This window comes from Haliotis asinina, chromosome 13, assembly GCF_037392515.1.
Source record: "Haliotis asinina isolate JCU_RB_2024 chromosome 13, JCU_Hal_asi_v2, whole genome shotgun sequence".
In the NCBI taxonomy this organism is placed as follows: domain Eukaryota; kingdom Metazoa; phylum Mollusca; class Gastropoda; order Lepetellida; family Haliotidae; genus Haliotis; species Haliotis asinina.
In genome coordinates, this window is record NC_090292.1 from 18,071,423 (window position 1) to 18,077,422 (window position 6,000).

The 6,000-nt window shown below is 42.9% G+C and overlaps 1 protein-coding gene across 2 annotated transcripts in view; it reads right to left on the minus strand.

The window, feature by feature from the left end:
- LOC137260264 (uncharacterized) overlaps positions 1–5,790 on the minus strand; it is a 65,004-nt gene extending 59,214 nt beyond the window's left edge. The window contains exon 1 of one of the 2 annotated variants that reach the window (XM_067797961.1): positions 5,626–5,790. The gene's annotated coding sequence lies outside the window, so the exon portion shown is untranslated. The remainder of the gene's footprint in view (positions 1–5,625) is intronic. The other variant, XM_067797960.1, reaches the window with a different exon arrangement.
- Positions 5,791–6,000: the final 210 nt, after the last annotated feature.

Here is a 6,000-nt window from a genome sequence, read left to right on the forward strand (position 1 = left end):
GACGTCACTTACACGTGTTACAGAAAAACAAGCTTGATTCAGTGTCAGTTAAAGTGGGGACACTATTTTACTGGTTACCGTCATCCATTAATTAACGTGTTGGAAATGAGGCTTTACCAGCTACAGCCATGTAATGGAAATGTGGCCTTACCAGCTACAGCCATGTAATGGAAATGAGGCTTTACCAGCTACAGCCTTGTAATGGATATGTGGCTTTACCAGCTACAGCCATGTAATACAAATGAGGCTTTACCAGCTACAGCCATGTAACGGAAATGAGGCTTTACCAGCTACAGCCTTGTAATGGAAATGTGGCTTTACCAGCTACAGCCATGTAATGGATATGTGGCTTTACCAGCTACAGCCATGTAATGGATATGTGACTTTACCAGCCACAGCCTTGTAATGGAAATGAGGCTTAACCAGCTACAGCCATGTAACGGAAATGAGGCTTTACCAGCTACAGCCATGTAACGGAAATGAGGCTTTACCAGCTACAGCCTTGTAATGGAAATGTGGCTTTACCAGCCACAGCCTTGTAATGGAAATGAGGCTTAACCAGCTACAGCCATGTAATGGAAATGTGGCTTTACCAGCTACAGCCATGTAATGGATATGTGGCTTTACCAGCTACAGCCATGTAATGGATATGTGACTTTACCAGCCACAGCCTTGTAATGGAAATGAGGCTTAACCAGCCACAGCCATGTAATGGAAACGTGGCTTTACCAGCCACAGCCTTGTAATGGAAATGAGGCTTAACCAGCTACAGCCATGTAATGGATATGTGACTTTACCAGCCACAGCCTTGTAATGGAAATGTGGCTTTACCAGCTACAGCCTTGTAATGGAAACGTGGCTTTACCGGCTACAGCCATGTAATGGAAACGTGGCTTTACCGGCTACAGCCTTGTAATGGAAATGAGGCTTAACCAGCCACAGCCATGTAATGGAAATGTGGCTTTACCAGCTACAGCCATGTAATGGAAACGTGGCTTTACCAGCTACAGCCTTGTAATGGAAATGAGGCTTTACCAGCTACAGCCTTGTAATGGAAACGTGGCTTTACCAGCTACAGCCTTGTAATGGAAATGAGGCTTAACCAGCCACAGCCTTGTAATGGAAACGTGGCTTTACCGGCTACAGCCATGTAATGGAAACGTGGCTTTACCGGCTACAGCCTTGTAATGGAAATGAGGCTTAACCAGCCACAGCCATGTAATGGAAATGTGGCTTTACCAGCTACAGCCATGTAATGGAAACGTGGCTTTACCAGCCACAGCCATGTAATGGAAATGAGGCTTTACCAGCTACAGCCATGTAATGGAAATGAGGCCGTCCCGACAACAGCCATTTTTACAATGTGGCTTTCCCGACCTGTCACCGTGTATAAAATGCATTTTGTGAAATGCATGCTTTTACATTCCCATGCTGTAATTATGTGACAGATTCTCGACAGACAACGTTTCTTAAGCCATAAAGTATATATAGCATATTTCATGTTAATTATTTTTGTTGTCGTTTTGTTCTGTCTCTGTAAAGAACTGTTCTATTTTTCACCTGGCCACTTACTTCATATATTAGTGGAGATGAGGATAGTTATAATAAACTAAAACAAATGGTGCCCCTGACGTCGCAATAAACCTACAATAAGAGTGAATGAGTTTTACGCCGCTTTCCAACAGCAGCATCATGGGGGACACTAGAAATAGGCTTGACTCATATCGTATATAATCAGAAAACCTACAGTTTCCTCTACATGAAAAGGACGAGGCTTCTTTCATCGATTCCAGGTGCTTGGTAATTCAACAAACTGAAGGTAAGCCACACACATCAGGAACACCACCTGCGTCAAGCGAAACTCCGACGTATGAGCACGCGCTGCAGGTGCTGTCAGGATACATACAGCTGATTACATTATGTATACTTACTGGCAATGTCACCTCAACGTGACGTGGAAAAAAGGATCGTAGATAATATACAGCACATATGTACATGATCAAATATACACAACAAATGTATGAACAGATGTGTACCTTCAGCAAACGTAGATAATGTTCTAGTCAGCGAGGCTTTGTCAGTTTTCGAAGCAGTTTGATGAAATTTGGTTATACGTTCAGCAGATCATGTAGCGTCGTGCATGTGCGTGCGTGTGTGTTTGCGCGGACGCATGTGTGTGATTGTCCTTCACCAATAGCATGCTTCAATGTGAACATGGATACCGGTGAATACTGACTGCAACTACGAGCCGAAATGTGCTTGTAATTTTCGTCTTTGACAAGCACCAGGCTGGGCAACAAAAAGTACCATGTACTTTACTGTTTCAGGAATGATGTTATCAGGCGAAATCTCACAGTTTAGAAATCACAACATCATATGTCACTCTCGCGATAATCTTTATATATACAGGTGACTTTCAACGCTAGTGACCGAGATTTTGACACTGAAACACCAAAAACACACCAATGCATTTTAGCAAGATATTGCCATGGAAACGGTTCGTCGTTACGCACATATTTCTGTACGACTTTGATTCCAGGACTCGAGAACAATTGGAAATACGAACTGTATGCTATCATAATTGTTTGATCAGGCAGATTACTCGTTGAAATTGATCTAGATATTCTACTTGTCATACGGACCTTCCACAATCACCCACAGAGCCTCGGGTGAGTGTTGTCAACACACTCAGGTGTGGTGAGGTGAGGTGAGGTGAAATAGGGTTTAACGTCGCGCTTGATTATTTCGCTAATATGGTGATGTGTATGGGCGTATATGCGTGTGCGTATGCGTATGCGTGTGCGTGTGCGTGTGTATGTGAGTGTATGGCAGTATGTGTACTAGTCAAGACATTTTTTATAGTGCGAACTCACTGAGAACCATACAACAGCTATTCATGAGTACCCTGCTCAGACACACTGTACTTACTCCGAACTGACGTCCTAAAAAACTTGTTGTACACAATAATGCTGAGCGCCAGGCAGGGACCAGCAAGTACCATATTCTAGCGTCTTTGGGTATGACACGGCCGAGGATAGAGACTGCAACCTTTCGCTCACCGGGCGGACGCTGTCACAACTACATCACGAAAAGGAGGTTTCATCCTCACACAGAACAATCCTATGAAGATCCGGGTTAGAATTGATCTGAGTGACACATTTACCCCGCACTCAGCAATATTCCAGCTATGTCTCGGCGGTCTGTAAATAATCGAGTCTTGGCCAGACAATCCAGTGATTAAAATCATGAGCATCGATGCCTTGTCTTCACGCAATCCATGCTTCTTGAAAGGGTGAGTGAGTGAGTGAGTGAGTTTAGTTTTACGCTGCACTCAGCAATATTACAGCTATATGGCGGCGGTCTGTAAATAATCGAGTCTGGACCAGACAATCCAGTGATCAACAACATGAGCATCGATCTGCGCAATGGGGAACCGATGACATGCGTCAACCAAGTCAGCGAGCCTGACCACCCGATCCCGTCAGTCGCCTCTTACGACAAGCTGAGTCGCCTGTTATGGCAAGCATGGGCCTATTCTACCCCGGGACCTTCACGGGTCTCTTGAAAGGCATTTACAAGCTGAACGAACAGGACCACTGACGAATACACGACACGTATTCTTGTTGCTGTCAGATTCTGAAGCCGATAATGGCAAAGGGGTTAAACCGAACTTTAATACCCAATTAGACATTAAAACCATAGTTGTGAAAACGGTACAGTGGGAGTGAGTGAGTGAGTGAGTGAGTTGTGAGTGGTCCAGTTGCTTGACGATGTCTCAGCCTGATGTGAACATCGTGTGGGAGGGACGCGAGAAGGCGGTATTGACCTTGATCACTCTGGGGAAATGCACGACTTGGTGAACGGTGATGTCAAACTTAATGACAAATATGCAATCGGAGCGATGGCAAACGGTCACGCATAGAGTGTGGCTAGGTCTTGCTCCAGTCCTATCACACACGCCCGCAAGCACAGAGAGAGACGCAAGCACAAAGAGAGACACTCACGCCCGCAAGCACAGAGAGACACACACACACGCACCAGAGAATGAGACACGCGCACGTGTGCACGCAGAGATGAAGAGAAACACTCGTGCGCACACACTTGGATACATACGCTTGCGAGGAAACACATACTTCAAAATGGAACATTTTATCCTTACCCATCCAAAGGAAATATTGATTTTCACCTGTAATGTGTAATTTATATATGCAAAATCTATGACTTTTTTACATTTGATTCAATTTGTCAACCACACCTCATTATTTCCTTGGTGTCATATATCAATTCTGACATGCCAACCTCTCAAAAACCCACCCACCCAAATCCGAAAGTCCAGAGCCTGAATGTATGTATATTACATAGTTGAATAAATGTAACAATTGAATAGTTGAATAAATGTAACAATGGAATAGCTGAATTAATGTAACAATGTAATAGTTGAATAAATGTAACAATGTAATAGTTGACAAGATGGAGATGCAGTGTAACATTTTGCCGACAATATACACTAGTGTAGCATCGCTAGTGTTTGCAAGTATGACGTCACAGTACTAATTTATCTGTCACAATGGTATTAGACCTTGCTTGACTCGCGGAAAACTGAGAGTTATCACACTATAGGCAATTTCGTCGCAGTTTCAATGTATGTTGGAGAGTTATAAACAGAGTTATAAACTCGCTTTCGCTCGTTTGATACCAAATCACTAACTCGTTTAATTAAAAAAATTGTATCAAGCGGAAGGTCGTTTAGTATCCTCTATCAATGGGGTAGTTGAATAAATGGAATAACGGAATTTCCAAATAGCCGTGATAACTATTGGCAACACACACACACACCTACTCCCTTCCCCGATCCACCGACACCCATAGCCTTTGCTTTGTCAGTTCTTATAATCCCAAAACCCCTTAATTCCACCGACCCGACACTTCCTATGACAAAATACCAATCCCCATGTTTGAAGACAAGCCACAAGGGGATGAACAGCCATTATACTGAATGATTAATTGACGATCGGCATGGTATAATGATAATCGAAACAAACCATTAGGATAAAATGTTTATACTTAAACAATGCTAAATCGTTCAGCCAAGACTGTTGGTATTTTTCCAACACTGTATAATTATTATAACATGTACACAATTCATTTTCAGTAGTAGCTTATATAGTTTATTTTATCTCAGGAAAGCGGTTCGTTGCTTTTCTTAATAACGCCACAATTTATACAACGTGACGATTTAATAAACTATGAAAACACTTACTCATTCGTTCGTAAGGGTCGGTTTGTAGACACATTTCTTTTAAGTAATAAACATAATTTTCAAACAAACCCAGTTATCAAAACTCGAAACCTTATGAAACGGATACCAAGGTCAAGGTCGTGAATAGCGACAGGTGCGTTAATAACACACCCGTGTTCCTGGCTGTATAGCACTCAATGAAATATTATCATGTTCGTTTCGACAAGAAATGCATCTGATGTGATCTCAATTTAGTCAAACCAGCAGTTATCCAGTCGAAAGGGACCAAGTGAACACATTCACCACGACCTATTTCCCGGTGGCTTATCGACCGGAACCCGACCCGAAGCAGACGACACAACGTGAGCAGAAGATAATTTACTTACATCGACAAGGTGAGATGATCCTAAGTTGGTTTATCCCGAACGGGAAGCTAAGTATCCAATTCGGGGAGCAGGAAATCAGACAGGTTATTTAAATCGAGGACACAGGGCGATCTTCGATGTGTTTACAATGACCCGTTCATTGAAGCATTTGTTATGGTGTCGCTACTGCGGGTATAATACCTCGTGACGTCATCTCCATGACAATTACAACAACAAACGAATCCGGCTTGCATTGAGTATGGTGGACATGCGTGCGAGGTGACGCCGTTATCTGAGACACAATCAACTCAGCTGTTTATCTAGCTTTACATATAAATATTGCGCAATATTCTGGTGTATTCACGTATACTTGGGGGGTGATCGATAGTACTCGTA